Source organism: Monodon monoceros, unplaced genomic scaffold, assembly GCF_005190385.1.
Source record: "Monodon monoceros isolate NGI ecotype Baffin Bay Population unplaced genomic scaffold, NGI_Narwhal_1 Super_Scaffold_21, whole genome shotgun sequence".
Lineage (NCBI taxonomy): Eukaryota > Metazoa > Chordata > Mammalia > Artiodactyla > Monodontidae > Monodon > Monodon monoceros.
This window is the reverse complement of record NW_021703778.1, coordinates 22,518,911-22,536,071: the sequence shown is the minus strand read 5'-3', so window position 1 is coordinate 22,536,071 and position 17,161 is coordinate 22,518,911. Positions and strand designations below refer to the sequence as shown.

General features: G+C 33.2%; 1 non-coding gene across 1 annotated transcript; it reads right to left on the bottom strand.

Annotated features, from left to right (window-relative positions):
* Positions 1 to 7,393: 7,393 nt before the first annotated feature.
* On the bottom strand, positions 7,394 to 7,500 carry LOC114905272. Its single transcript, XR_003796131.1, has one exon. It is a non-coding gene; the product is annotated as a U6 spliceosomal RNA (small nuclear RNA).
* Positions 7,501 to 17,161: the final 9,661 nt, after the last annotated feature.

Genomic DNA, 17,161 nt, shown 5'->3' with positions numbered 1-17,161 from the left:
CTATGAATATAAAACACAAAGGAATCATGTCTTTGGGACCACTTGTCTCCACTGCCAGCTCCATCACTAACCTCACTTCCATTTTACCTAGATGACATCTGCGTTAAATGAATGCAGAGCCATGGTAGCCATGCCTTGGTTGTGGGTGTATTTTATGTAAATTTTTCTAACTCCTTCTCATCTTGGTCTCATTTCAACTCCATCCATTTTAATAGCATTCCTTGATTCTTCTGCCCCTCCCCATCTTGGATAAAGTTTGGAAGCAGTTTGTAGCTCCTGAAAGATAAACTGAGAATCAAGGAAGACATATTTCCCCCTTTAACAAATGGGCTATAACTACAGACATATTTGTGTGTATCATAAGTATATCTTATTACTAGAACACCAAAGAAAGAGTTCAGACTTTAACCATTAATATATTCTTCCCAGTGTGAATCTAATTGAAGGTTATATTTTCAACTAAATTTGTGTTTGTCTACCCACATGAAGAAGAAAACAGAAGTAAAGCAATAACCTGAATATTTCAGGCAACAAATTTTTGCTTAAAATGTCTATCAAATATTTCACTAAAATAGTAAAAGAGTATAAGGGATGTAATAGATATTGATTTCCTCACCAGTGTAATTCTGTGTCTTTGTTACATGACGTTACTGAGCTGTGAGCATTAACTGGGCCATAAAAACGTAAAAATTCTCATGGCTTAAAAATGCTGAGTGATTTGAAATCTTTAAGTATGCTATCACTTTGCTGATGAGTTTAAGATTTTATATACACACACATATATATTTTTTTCTAAATACAGACTCTTTTATAGGATGCCGTAATATGTCTTTAAAAGAAATAAGGGTAGCAAAAGTAACTCTGGAGGTCCACTGAGTCAGCTTCTGAGCCACCGAAGGTAAGAAACTTTCTAAGATATGCTTTGTATTACTGCTTAAAAAAATTTTTTTTAACTACAGCTACAGGTTTTAAAGATTTCTTTGAAACAACTGAAGAGTGAACTTTAATTCATGTTTTTTAAACAAAGGTTATATGAGGCTTACAGCAGTCTTACAAAAGAAGAATATCAGCAAGAATTGCACATTACGCTCAGGGTGCAACTGACTTTCAAATTTCTCTACAGGTATTATTTCCCATGAATAGGAACAAAGAGCAAAAACAGTTAAAAAAGCATATTCAAATGTGTGCATAAAAAGGCATGGTAAATGAATACTGTTTAGTTTGCTGACATAATTACTTGAATGTAATTTTTATGAGTCGTAGAAATCTTGGCATTTTCACTGAACCAGATAATTAGACTCTGAATAGAACAGGGTCAGAATAATTAATACATCAAAACTAGATGAACTTTTTCTAATTATTTTTATTTAATCTCTATTATAATTATTGTTATACTCTGCTGAGCATGATTGCCTCATGTTCATAGATTTGAATGCAGTCTTATAGTTGCATCCTGGGACTTTGTGGAATATTAACAAACCGTGGCATGGAGAAATTAGAATGGTGTAGTTTCATGATGGAATTCTAAATTGGAATTTCATATTTTTCTATATAGTTGCACAAAATTTGTTCCATAATCATAAAAATATGAATTTAAAAACAAAAGTCTACTTTTCTTTCAAGTTACACTTCTCCAAAGTTCAAGAAAAATTATTGTCTCAGAGTTTTTTTTTTAAAGGCGTATCATCAGCTATTGAATTCATGTGAAATTTTCTGAAAGGGGATTACATTAATTTTTTCCTTATTTGAGAGCTTTTAATATCACGATAAATCTTAATCATTAAAGCAAATGTATCAACAGGAAGTAAAGACCATTACCAACTATTATTAAAGACTTTGAAATCTGTGTTAGAAAGTAATGGCGTAACTTTCAGATGATAGCTTCCTACTTGTGCCAGACCTTTGTGTACTCATGAAAATACAGAAAAATAGATTATAACAACCAATGAAACCACGAATACTGATGAAATACATTTAAATCTCAGGGCTGAAAGATTATATAAGCCAGTTAATAAATGATTAGAAACTAACCTATGTCTGAATATATGAAATTAGAACACTGTAATACAGAAAGGAAGGTCTTAGCCACCAATATAACATCCAATAAAGACTGTAATTCAAGGAGCCGGTGAGAAAGTTTGAGGTTTCTCTTAACTCCCAGTTCTCGTTTCAGAGCTGGTCAGGACTACCCTATCCTACCCTTGTCACTATCTCTCATCAGTCTACGGAAGTCTACAACTTCCCCTTGTACAGGACTGAAAATTGATGAATTTAAGGAGTATTGCAAGGGAAAAGCAGGAATTAGTAGACTACTGCAAAAGCCTGAGAATAATTCATTCTGAGAATTTATAGAATATTTAAAATTATCTAGGAACTAATACATCTTCTAATATTTAGAATAAAAGACAGGAGACTCAGGATAACATTCTGCCTAACTTTTGTGTAACCGGGCTATTTAAATGTTTGTTTGATCCTGAAATTTGTCTAGGGAAGATACACATCATTGGGGAGAGCAGTAAAATGATTATGAGATTCTAGAAACACAAAGATAGAAAGTGATATCCATTGGAGAGAATAATGTCCTTTGCAAATATCAACAGTGTTAGATTTTACCTCATTCAAGGATAAAAAAACATTGACCTTAAGCCAATAAATGCAGTTTTCACTTAAGAAAAAAAGTATTTGCCATAAGTATGTCAAATACATATAAAATGGGAAAAGAGAATAGGGAGAATGTTGAATTATAAATGTTGCTGGCAAAGATATAAAAAGAATATGGGAGAGAAAAAAATGCCACAATGGAAAAATTAAAGTTGGCTTCAGCTGTAGTAAAGAACATAATTGGCCTGGTAGAAAATGAAATCACTAATAAAGATTATAGATATCTAAAAATAAAGAAAAACTGTAATAATAATAATGATAACAATAATAATAGATGCTATAGAAGAAAGAAAACAAAATATATAAATAACTGGCAGCCATTGGGAATGAATTAAAACAAATGAAGCTAAACAACCATTCATTAAGACAACACTTTTCATGAGTTTAGCAAAAGTAAACAAAACAAAACAAGAAGAGACACTACCTGAGTTTATGAGTCAGTAGAGTTCACTAACCTGCACCCCCCATACACACACACACAAATTAAGTGACTTAGAATAAACTTGGCAAAGTTTCTGAATTGTAAGTTTAAAGAAAAAATTCACAACTGTTTGAGCAAAGAGTAAAAATAAAGTCATACTGGTTTCAGATCCTATTTAACTCAGAGTGCCCAGAACACAATGCACAATGAGAACAAAGTTTTCAGAGAAAAATATTGTGGCACAAGAATATTCTGACCAAGAACAAAGTAGTTAATATGTGGGGGGTAACAGAATGATTTCTATGCTTAGATCTGCAGGATTCAGGACATAAACTGCTCATGGATGCATCCCTTGAAACTTTTACCTAAAAACGCACACCAGTAGGGTAAAGATAAATAATATTTAAAAACCGAAGAATGGGATATTTGAATCTGAAATTACTGTGTTATATATTGATATTAGTTTAAAACATATTTGCTCACCAAACAAAATGCAATGCTCACACTGAAAGAAATAAGTTAGGTCTCTATATATGCTTATAACATAAGCAATGCCATAAGTGATATAAGTAACAATATAATTCCTATTCCTAGCAGGTATAAATGTCATGATCATGAATATATTACGATCTTTATATAAGCAGATGTAATATTCACCGAATAATTTGGGGACACTTGGCTTCCTGGAAAATAACCTTTAAATTGGATCCTTATCGTACACTTTAAGTTAATATGAACTTAAGGTAAAAAAAGGATTAAAATTTATAAAGTAAATATATTTTTAGAAAAGATAAAAATATAAATGGTAATATTTCTGTTCTTGAAGCAATCACAGAACTTTTAAGCATAAACGCAGCAAAATTCACGAAATTAAATATTGAAATGTTCCTCAGGAAGAAACCTATAAACGTTTACCTTACCAAAATCAATGAACAGATGTGGTATAGGTTTCATTAATAAGACAATGTTATGCCATAAATATTTTACCCAATGGCCCTGTACATATCTGCCTAAACATGCAGTCATGCCAGTGTGTCAATAGCATTATAGAAAAAAATGATACAAACAAGTTAACACACATTAAATAATATACAACTTCCGTTTATTATAAACTTCACATATCCCAGCATCATATTAAGAGATTTACTTTAATAATCCAATTTGGAACTTGCAACAAACCTCTTAGGTAAGTGCTATCTATTTTTCTACTGATGAATAAACTGAAACAGAAATAACTTGTAGGAGTTGAAGCAGGATTTGAATCCAGGTCTAACTACAAAATTAAGCGGAGTCCGTTGTATGCTGCTTTCTAAGTATCCTACATGCAATGTAAGGAAAAGTTTTTTTCTGTGTTGTTCTTATCTATAGCCTCTTGGTTTAGCATACTGCCTGCTTATAGTATGCACTCAATAAATAATTGCTGCATGCTGAATGTATTTATATAAGACGCTGCATTAGAAACTGAGGAATATAACACTGAAAACAAATGAATATCTTACCCCAAGAAACTTCTCATTAGGGTTTGGTAGGTATAGAAATGAGGGATTTGAACAATACAGAACAGTACAGTGAACAATATAAACTATAAGCCGATTTTTGAAAGTGCATTGCAATGCCCAAAAAGAAAGTGAGATCTCAAAGGAAGAGAGACCATGACAGAAACTAGGTAAGGATATCCCCCAAACAAACTCTGTTTTCAACATGATTTGGCTATTGAAACATCCAATATGGCTTTCTTGGATGCTTTTTCATACAAAAATGGCTAAAATTAAGTATCTCCCCCTCACCTAAGATATAATGATGTAATAAAAATTTCTGATTAGTTAAGAAAAAAGGTTAGTCTGGATTAATCTATTTTAACTGTAAAATTAACATGTTAAACAAGAAGTTTGGTAGGAAAAATGGTGATACATTCACTTTAAATTAAGGTAACCCAAAAGAATTGATGGCTGACCTAAGTAATATTCATACAAAGGAAACTAATAGGATCTTGTCCTTCTAATAGGCTAAATACTATAGTATAGTATTTAGCTATAAAAATATATTTAATCCTTGCAGATAAAAACTTAGGAGGTGATCATATAAGAGGCTTCAATGTTATGTCTTAAGGTAAATAATAAGAAATAATAAATAATTGGAGGAAAATGCCATTAAAAAAGAGCAGATATAAGCTACTTTTATAACATTCAGGTTTTTGTTAAACCAGATTTCACTCTCACTCTATAAACTCTTCTGTTTTTTTCCTTTCTATTCCTTTTTCTTATCCCCATTTTATTGAAAAAAAAACTTTTTTTTTGTTTTTGTTTTTGTTTTTTTGCGGTACGCGGGCCTCTCACTGCTGTGGCCTCTCCCGTTGCGGAGCACAGGCTCGGGAGGCGCAGGCCCAGCAGCCATGGCTCAGGGGCCCAGCCACTTTGCGGCATGTGGGATGCTCCCGGACTGGGGCACGAACCCGCGCCCCCCGCATCGGCAGGCGCACTCCCAACCACTGCGCCACCAGGGAAGCCCTTTTGTATGTTTAAGACATAGAATCTGAAATTGTCCATCTAAAAGTCATTAAATGGTGTTGTTTCTACTTAGAGTCTATACATTCACCTACAAGTTAATAAGTATCTGGCATTTTTGTATTTGTTATTATTTTCTTGGTGTTTTAGTCTCATTTAATTGATTTGTGCATAAGAATCAGATTGGAAAAAAAAATTAGGCACACATTGTGATATTTTATCCCAGTCACACAACACCCATATTTGCAACTGTTCTTCTGTTGCCAATCTCTGGCAGTTCATTCCATTGTCTCAGATGCTTGATGTGCTTCCTGGCATTTTAGTATTTTATCAGTGAGTATTAACTTACAGGTGATAGAAGAAAATGGACTCAAGAACTCAGGCTTTCCATTTGGCAGCTATTTTTTTATTGGTGCTCATGTCTGAATTGTTGACTATTCCTAAAATCATGACAGAATTTCTGTGAACCTTTTAATGACCTTCGTTAAGAACATTTTTATTTATGTAGTTTGGAAGCCTATAGAAAATGTGGACTTTCAGAAAAACTGGTTCAACACAGAGAATGAGGAAATAGCTGAGAACAAATATTAACCAAGTGAAATAAGTATTAAGAAGGCAAAGTAAGAGCAGAGGCAAATTATGGAATCTGTGCATTTAATTGGATTTAAAATTTCCCTTTGGCAATGCCCAGGGAACCATGAAGACTGGGAAAGGAGAAAATGGGCTGAAAAACATAAATCCTTTATATGAATAGCCATTCTTCAAAGAATTTTCCAAATATTAAATACTTTAGAGTTTGCTTGATGTTTATCACTTACTCTCATCAGAATCTGAACTCTTACTTTTATGTATTTAATATGAAAATACATGAATACCCTGTAAAATAAAGATTTAAAGTATAGCCTTCTGGAATGTGGAGCTACTTCTTTTTTCTGCTCTTAAAGAGTTTTTCTCAAACACTATCCACTCAATCACTTTACTCTGCTGACAGCCACTGCCATTGCAGCACAAACCAAGCCGAGGATAAGAAGATTTGGCAAGATGCAAACTGCATTCATGATTGTTTTTTCGGTAAACAAAATATATTTTTGTCTTACAAAATATTCAGTCCCTAAAACTGATTTCTAATTTGAACGTCTGCTATATTTTCAATAGTGACTTGGAAATATTGCAAAATGATCATAATTTTGATTTTAATAGCTTAGGAACTTCTCTAAAACCAGACAAATAATACATGTAAAGTATTTAATACCAGGTACTAACTAGGCAGCTTTCAATGAATATTAGGCTTATTTCTCTTTGTCTTCTTCAGTATACAGTATAAAAAATGAAATATTTATTATTTAAAGTTTAATTGTTTGGAACTATTTCATAGAATTACAAAACTTTAAGCAAATAATGGCTTTGGTTTCTTTATCAAGTTCTTATAAAAAAGACAAGGAATTTAAGTGTAGTTTAGAGTTAGAAGTCTAAGAATTTTATTATATGACTAAAATCTTTTTGCCAATAAAAATTTTTTGTTCATCTTTCATTTAATTAAAAAGTTGTCCACTTTGCACCTGAGATTCTCTCTATTATCTGTCTGTCTTTCTAACTATCTATTATTTCTGGAAGTCATAACTTGAAGTTAATGATCTCATGACTACTTTCATACCGAAGTACATATATTCACAACACACAGATTTGGTTAAAAAAACAAATTATTCACAGATGTGACTGGTTTTGACAGGTTTTTTTTTTTTTTCTATCTAAAAACTTTTGTTGACTAGAGACAGAATTCAACCTTCTAAAAACTTGCCTCATGTTAACAAGTATGAGACACCTGAAGAATGTACATGTCATCCTTGCTCAAGGACCATGTTAATCTTCTCTATATCATTCCAGTTTTAGTATGTGTGCTGCTGAAGTGAGCACTGCATTTATTTTTAAAGCCTTAAGGACATAAGGAGTTCTTTCTGTACTGTCTTCTTTTGAGGGGAAGTTGGAGGCAGGTGTGGACAAGCCATAAACACTCCATTTAGTTGTTAAATGTTTAATATTCTACTCCTTAAATGACTTATATCAAATGCAACCGACATTCATCGTTGTGCATTAATTGGCATACATACAGGGCACAGGAAAATGCTATCCCATGCAAAATTTAGATATGTTTCATACAGCATCATCTCCCAATTCCCAACATCAAGCTATAAAACCATATAGTGATATGGTCCCGGATGTCACGTGTCCCCTCATATATCTGAATGTATTTGTATACACACAGATTCAAATAACTCTGCACCCTCTTTGTCTTTTAGAGCGTTACCAAGTGTTCCAAAATCAGGAAGAAATTCTTGCCTATAATGCTTCTACAACGCTGATGTTTGCTTCCATAGGGATATGGAGACATTCTTTTTATCTAAGAAATTTAAAAGTTACTCCTCAGATGTAAGGTAAACAGGTATTAGTATATAAATTGTCATGATTTCACTTTCCATTTCCTGTTCCTTAAAATTCTTATTTAAAAGTCTTTGGCTAGATTTCCCCTATAACTGAGGTTGAAACCTAAGACTCCAGAATAAAAAATACAAAAAGTGTAACAGTAGGACATTATTCAAGTTTTTGATCAGTGAATTAATGTAATACATACAGTCAGAAGACAGGATCCTGGTCTCATAGAGTAATTACTTTAGCTTGAATTCTTGAATTATCTGTTTATCTATGAAAAAAATATATATATTTACAATATTGCAAACGTACCTTACTTCATGCAAACAAAGTTTAGTCAGTAAAGCTTCAACTTTAAAATGAATGGAAAATTAAAACACAAATCAAATAATTCAACTCTATTCATTTAGATCTGACTATGTCATGAAGAAGAAATAAGTTTTAAAAACTAGTGATTTTACAGAGTTTGGTTATTGAGAACACAAAATAAATTATTCATATCATTTTCAAATACTACTGAATTATGCCATACTTTTATTTTTTTTTTAGTAAGACCTTTTTTGGGTTTTTTTTCTTTTTTTTTAAATAAATTTATTTATTTTTGGCTGTGTTGGGTCTTCGTTGCTGCGTGCGGGCTTTCTCTAGTTGCAGCGAGTGGGGGCTATTCTTGGTTGCAGTGCACGGGCTTCTCATTGCCATGACTTCTCTTTGTTGCAGAGCACAGGCTCTAGGCACGCGGGCTTCAGTAGTTGTGGCACAAAGGCTCAGTATTTGTGGCTCGCAGGCTCTAGAGCGCAGGCTCAGTAGTTGTGGCACACGGCCTTATGTGCTCCGTGGCATGTGGGATCTTCCCGGACCAGGGCTCGAACCCGTGTCCCCTGCATTGGCAGGCGGATTCTTAACCACTGCGCCACCGGGGACGTCCCTATGCCATGCTTTTATATGAGAATGCAACAGAGCTGTGAAAAGAGAGAACCTTGTCCTTTCCTGGTTCTTTAGAATTTCTTTTTGCAAATGTGCTTGATTGATTTAGTTGTCTCATATCCATGGAATATATATGGTTGTCTCAGATCTATGGACTAGATAGATTTATATGGGCTGTTTGTGGGAAACAAACAAAAGATAAATATAAAGAAACCATCTCTAGCTTTGTTTTTTTGCAGATCCACAAATATATCCCCATACTATATATACAAATTATATCTCTCCATTTAGTAACAAAATGTACTCATGCAAAATTAGAGGTAACATTTTAATAGAGAGAGATTAATGTCCCTTTTAAATCTCTATTCCTGCAGTTGAATAATATTTTCTTAGTTAGTGTTTCTGTGTTGTTAAGAAAAATAAAACTTATTGGAAATTTGACATTTGAAAAAATTCTTATTTTTTGGATGCTTGCAAAGTTTAAATCATACTACAATATGCCCCAGAATCCCCATTCTCGTGTTTTCTGTTTTTGTTGCTATTGCTATTCTGCAATATTTTAAACCATTTCAATGTCAATCAAAAAGGTATACAAGTGATTTTTAAAAAACAAATGAAAACATATATTATGGTTCTTCAGTATAAATTATTACTTTGCATACATGTAAACTAATTGTATAGTAAAATTATTAAGCTTTATTAGTAAGAAAGGTACCATATGGTATAGGCCAAGGTTTTTATAATTTAAAATAGAATACATAGGAATGAATAAGGATGTTCTCCAAAATAAGGGTAATTAAATTTATCTGTATTAATTTCACATATTTATAAAATAATTCACCCCTATTTTAACTTCACTAATACAATCATCTTACTCCACTCATCAAAATAATAATCTGAGGTTTTTTCCCTTCACATAGCCCAGCAAAGTTATTCAGAAGCAAAGGCCCTTACTCAGGTGAATACATTTAAAGCCTTCCTTCCCTGAAAAACAAATTGCTTCATTGTTACAAGCTATGATAATATCTAATACCTTCATAATTATCATTAATCTTTGAATTGCTAACAATTCAGATATTTACATACTTTAACACTACAAATTTTCTTCTAACAATTTTATCAGCCTAGCTATATCTAAAAAAAATTTTTAAGTATTATTTTTCTCATTGTCAATTAAAAACCAATTCATTCTGGAAAATTAAACTGTCATTAGTTAATTGTCCCAACTATAAACAATTATTTGAAACATGTATGCATGTTGGAGTGTGTGTAGGTCATGACTGAAGATGTACTTTAGCCCACAAAATACTGAAAAAAGTCAGGGATATTTTTTGCTATATGGCAGAAAGCAATTAAATAATAAATATATATATTTGTGGTCCTCTGCAAGATTAGCATCACTCAGTGGCAGAAGGGAATCTGGTCCCCTATTTGTATTTCCCTCTCACTTCTTTTTTTCTCTCTCTCTTTTCCTTTTTTACCTTTGCAAACTTGGCCTTCTATTGACCACCATCAAGTTCCTAAAAAGTGAAGAAAGTAAGGAAGTTTTATTGGCTGCCTTAAGATGGGGTGGAACAGAGGCAAGAGATCCAAAAGCAATGTGAGCTGTTGGAGAGGAGAGTCGCTCAGTGTATTTTTATACATTGATGTCCTGAGACTCAAGGCCAAGGGTTGTGTCACTAAGCTCTATCAAGGGACAGTGAGCATCTTGGAGACAAAAGCTGTCACTGCCACCCAGTGGCAGTATCAGTTATTGCATGTTCAGCCAAACCCCATCTGTTTGGCCTGGTAAACTAAGTGGAGATGGACAGCTTCTCCCGTCTCTTAAATAGAAAATAAAATACAACAAGTCTGTTTATTCTGCCATATTCAAGATACATGAGGAGAAACAAAAGTAGTTTTTAAATTATCTTTCATGCTAAGTTTGAGTTATGCTATTTTCTCTCTAGGTTTGAGGGAGGGTATGTAAGATGACTTGGTTTTTAGGCAAGTCAATGTTTGCTAGTATTTTTGAATTAATATTTAAAGTACTTAAACTCCAAATGAACATATGTTTATAATGTCAGGGGATTGCCACTGATTTAAAAATTCAATGGTTTGGCCTATTCTTTTGCTATAGCATTACTAACACAAAGAAGTACTGATAGTGATTCAGAATGAGGCCATATCACACTGATGAAAGTTATGCAGTTAAAGAGGAGGGTACAATTGACATATGTGTATTTAATAAACATATAAACGGGAAAGAAGAATCAGAGAGGGCAGAGAACTTTTTCCCTTTTCAATTCAGTGCAACATGGCACATTCTTTATTTTTCTATCACTTTGCTGACCTCCATATTTTATTTATTCCATATATATAAGAAACACTCTTTCCATCTTCTGTGTAACTTTCAATAGAAGTCCTACTCAGGGTCTTCGGTTTTGAATTTTTTAACACGTTAAATTGCCTTATGTTTCAACAATTAAATATATATATTTTATATAATATATATATATATTATAATATATATATATATATATAATATATATATATATATAATAGCATTTTATGTTTCCTTAAAAGCTCGTCTTCCAGAGCCCTCAAAGAGCTTCAAATTAATCTTGTTCCTAATAGATTTCAATAGGGTTATCCTGCAAAAATGATATCAGTTCAGGTTTTTGACTCCTCCGCTTTTGTCTAACTATTGCACATGATTAAATCCTACTTTTTTGTGTGACACACTCTGTAGACATTTTATAGGCGTTGATTTTCAATATTTCATTGCTATTTGTTTTCAGCAGGTTATAAAGAGAAATGAGATCTTTTAAGAAAGGTTGTGTTCTGTATTTTTTCTCTGAGTGGAGTTATTTTACCTAAGAGAGAGAATGACTTTATTGTATGGAACACGTATTTATATTATTCTATGTGAATACATATTTACAGTGCTTAAGGGTAATCCACAAAGCTGAAGTAAAAATTGACTTAACCCGAGATTTGTTTCCTCAGTGTTCTTGCTAATCAAGCTGTAGGGGTCCTCTGGCACATAAATAACTTTTCATTTACTTTGGATTCAGTGGTGTTAGCCATTTCAACAAACCGTGGTCAGCCAACAAGCTTCAAAACTTAAAAAAAAAAAACCTATATATAAAAGGTATGTATATATTAACACCTTGACTCACAATGCCTCTCTTATTTTGAAAGAACTTTTATAAGGCAGAATCAAACATATAAGTGACTGGAACATCTTCATGTATATTCATCAGTTAAAACAGTTTGAACATTTTTCTTTAAAAAGAAAAAATGTTGGTATTTGTCACCCCTCTGTTTTCCTGTTATATATTTGCTTAATATGTAAACAAAGCCTTTCTTCTGGAAAAGCTGGAATCCATCCAAATTATAACAAAACTGCACACAATTACATATTCTTGGAAGCTCTATCCAATGCACCCTTTTTTCTTACTTGAACGGGAGTGTTTATCTCCTGCTCTTAGCCTTCTGCCTGCATCCTGAGCTGCATTTGTGTGACAATCTATGTAGACAGTTTAACTAATCATTTTATTCCTAATCACATTAAAAATGCATGTATACCCTTCCTATTTCTGTTCAGATTTCAGGTTCTGTTTAGGGGATGTTTGAGCTTATGAAGTAGAACATCAGTGTTACTATTCCAGACCAGTGTCATGGAAACAGTTTAGGAATTTGTGATGGCTTTGTCATTGGCAAATGCAAGAGACACAGTGACAACAGGAAGTAAGAAAGAACAGAACAAGTTGTTAGAACAAAGAGCAAGGCAGTGGATCTAAATTGCCCTCTGCCAGGAATTATTTTCATGTATTCAGTGCTAACTCTTAGTGGGAATTTTGCAGTTGACTTAAATTTTAGATGTTGACATGAGGCACTTTCACACTTTTCCAGTTGAAAACTGTCTTAAGCCTTGGTACCTTGAAAGTCTGAGTTTAGGAGACGGTCTAGTACTCCTTTCTCAAAAATAATATACTTCCATATGGATTATTTTCATCTGCTCCACAATACATGTTGAGAAGTTACTGACTGAGAGATAATATGGAGTGGTGTACACAAATACGTTATTTTAACAATAACGCTCCAAAGACACTGGGATTTATAATTCATGATTCTGACTTTGTGTTTTCACTTGAAGCAGCTTCCTAGAATTCCATGCCCAGATCTCGTCCTTCACATGTCTATGTTTCTTACTGAATTCAATGACTAAAATGAAATAAAGGCAACAGAAATAACTTGAAAAGACAGTTCAATATCTGCTATGGAAGAAAAACAAATTCCAAAGAAAACAAGGTTGCATTTAAAAGAAATTATTACCTAAGCAATGTATATGTTGTTTGAAAACATAAAAATAAACATTTCCTACTGAAAAAATAAATTATAAATAAAATGTCACCTATTGACTCCACATACAACTACTCATTGCCAAAGTTCATTTAATTTAACCCTCTGCTACCTATATACAGTTCTGATTAAAGTTAAGATTTACCTAAATTTACATAATTTTCTCTGATAGAAAATTTGGTCTAAACAGAAACCACTAAAGAAAACCTTTAAGAATCTCAAGACAGTTGAACTAAAATATAGGAAAATAAGATTATAAATAAATGATTCATTATGCAAAAACACCTATGAAAACAGGACTCAAGGAAAGTACATCTTGTCATTCTCTACTTTTTAGCAGCTATCGCAGCATACTTAAAAGATCTTCAAAGTGGCATTCAGATGATAGCTTTAGAAATATATAAAATTGGAATAAAAAATGTTTTGACTTTAACAAAAACATGTAAAGTAAAAATTGCTGATAAAAACAAAACAGATCACTTCTAGTGAAAACAAATATATATATATAATTATAAAATAACCACTTAAATCGATAGATAGTGATTTTTCTAAGTTGTATTGAACATATACACATAACAGAGAAGAATGATGGTAACTGAATGGAAGAAACTACTTTTCCAAAAGTACACAGCTGACTTCAAGAACTGCATGTATCTGCCCTCATTCTCTTATGCCCAATGCTAGTTTGGAAAAAGAAATTAATACCTTAATACTTCTTGGTATTACATCCCAACAGAAACTCAGCAAAATTCTGTCTCATATCCAACTTGATTTCCAGAGCTACTGCTTTGGAAGATTCCATCAGGGCTATGGATGCAGGGCAGATAATAAATCCTCTCTAAAACAGTATGCCACTATGAAGTCATGCAGAAAACAGTGTAATTTACTATCAAAAAGAAACATTTTCTTACATGTAATGTGAATATTCTTTCCTAGAAGTGTAAAGGGAATAGTGCAGGAGAAGAAACACAACTTTTGGAGGACACTCAAAAGGCTTGTTTTTTATCTGATGCTGATAAAGAATGAAAAATATCATAGCATAACGACTGAATTTTTTGAACACCCACATTAATTCTATTCCCATAAATTCTCAATACTTTCAGACATGCAAAGTTTTAATTCATAAACAATTCATTGCTGTCATGTTTGATTTGTATATTTACTTCCATGATATTCTCAGGATATCTGACTAGTAACATTAATCATAGACCTCAAAAATGACACAGGAGGATGCCACAGATTCTCCCATTTCTTTCCATGGCCTCTCACATTCCACAAAGGAAATGGTGAAATGCTTTTGACTGTCTTAATATGACTGGCTTTCCTTATTGTATCAGACAAGATCCAATCAGGGAACAGAACCTATCCAGTAAATTCAGCAGGCAATATGTAAAATACAAATGTATTAACTATAACAGAGAATCATTAGAGTAATTGAAGTTTGGATACTAAGAAGTAAAGATAACTCTAAAGAATATATAAATAGAAGATTCTACCCCTAAGGCTGAAATAGAGCACCCAAGGAAGAAACAAATCTAGAATAGGACCCTGTCCCCAGGACTGAGATCCAGACCTCATTTGTGAGGGCATGGCTATGGCCCAGTGGATGGAGGAGAAGTTTGCTGAGGTTCCATGCCACCAGGAATCACTGGGAATCTGCCCTCTCAGGTGTCAGGGGGAAGCCATCCATGGAGAGGTGGCCACGTGAAACTCATTTGGAATCTGTTAGTGGGGAAGGTACACTGGGAAACCTCCCTCTGGGTGTCAGGGGAGACTGCCCTCAAGGGGATGCCATGCACTAGTTGCTGTCACACACCATAGGAACCTGCTGAGAGAGAACACGCACTGGAACCAGGATAAAGAGCCTTTCCCCCTCCGGGTTGCCTCCAGTGCCCCCACTGATAAAGCTTTACATCATGCCAGATGGGAGGAGAAAAATGATTAGGAACCACGTGCAGGGCATTAAAGAGCTTGCTTGGAGTTGTGAAGCAATAGATTGGTAACTTATGTAATCTTAATTTAGCAAGTGTCATCATTATCAACATCCTACGCCAGAAGGGTGTATTTGTTGCACCTGATGAACCTACACTGATATCTCGTTATCACCATTAGGTTTCACTCTTAATGTTGTACATTCTGTGGGTCTGGACAAGTGTATAATGACAAGACATGATAATAGGAAATGCATATGTTGGGACAGGGAATATATGGAAAATCTCTGTATTTTCAGCTCATTTATGGTGTGAACCTAAAACTGCTCTAAAAAATAAAGTCTATTAATTTTAAAAAATTAAAATTAAAAAAAACGGTGTCATCAGATTTTTTTTCTGAACCTATAATTGTGGTACCACCATATTAAAAATTACAGTGTGTGTTTATTTTTTAAATTGTAAATTTTTTCATTACGAATACTGAATATGGCAGAAGGAGCTAAGGTATATATTAATGGTTCCTTATCTAATAGTAGAACTTTTGGGGCACAGCCTACCCAGTTAAAAACTACATTTCCCAGACTCCTTTGCACCTAGGTGGGGCCATGTAACTAAGTTCTGGCCAATAGGATGTGGGAGGAGGCATGACGATATAAAACTTCCAAAGTCATAACCTTTAAGGAAGTAGACTGGTGTTCCCCTCCCTACTTCCCCTTCTTTATGGCTGGAAGGTACACCTGGTAATGAACCATCATGGACCATGCAAATGAAGGTAATTCCCTAAAAAGGGTGGAACAACAAGAGAAAAGAGCCAGGGCTCATAAGGACTTTTGCAGAGCACAGTTGCCACATCAGCTCAACTTCTATGTGAGAGAAAAAGAAAGAGACCTTTATTTTATTTAAGCTGCTATCATTTTGGGTCTTTGCCATAATACTGTTAAGTTTCTCCTGTCTCATCGCCATACCATTGTTGACTAGAAAGCAAATGTGTCAAATATAAAGCAGCATAGACCTATTAATCAAAAAACTTTCATGTAGAAAACTACCATGCAAAACTAAAAAACCACAAAGATATTAAAGAAAAGTGAAAAATAACGATTCCCTTGGTAATTTGGGATGTGCTATATTCATCATCATAAATTTATTTTCTGAAACATTATTTTCTCAGTACTTGAAATCTAATAATGATAAGTTATTTCATTATATTGTCATTTTTTAATACCACCTCACCGTTTCCAATGCCTGTTTTGTAGAAGAGACATGGGAAATTTTGGTTTTTATTATGAACAGGACACTTCTGTCCAAACCTTAATGTCTTAATCAGTAAACAATCTTTGAGGATAGATAGGAGAGGACAAACTTTTAAAAGTTTCTTTTTTTTTAAAGAAGTCATTGAAAACCAACTATGCCTGAAGTTGTATTATGGGTTCTATGGCATAATGACCTATCAGCTTAAAAGACATTTATTTATTTTCGGAATTTAACATAATATCAACTAAGCCTCAGAGATAAGAAAGTGATAACACATGCTAACATGAAATTATCTTTTGCTGTTTATTTTCCCAAATTTGATGTGGAATTACCTAATTTTAGGTAATTGGTACAGGATATATGTGGTATGATGAACCATGAAACATATTTAATAAGCATTCTGCTTCTTAAATTATTTTTAGAGGTACATCTTTAATATAGTAAGAACTTACTAATTAAACACAATGCAGAGGGAGAAAAAAATTAGAATGATTAAAATTTTTTAAACTTTATTACTTTTAAGTACATTCATATTACCAACCAAAATATCAATGTAAATTTAGGTAATAGAAAATGATAATGCAAAATAAATCTACATCAATTAATAATATGCTACCAACACAAAAGTCTTTTGCCATAGGAGATGTAGTAGTTCAAAACATGAATTGAAAGCATATTAAAATAATTTTTAATTC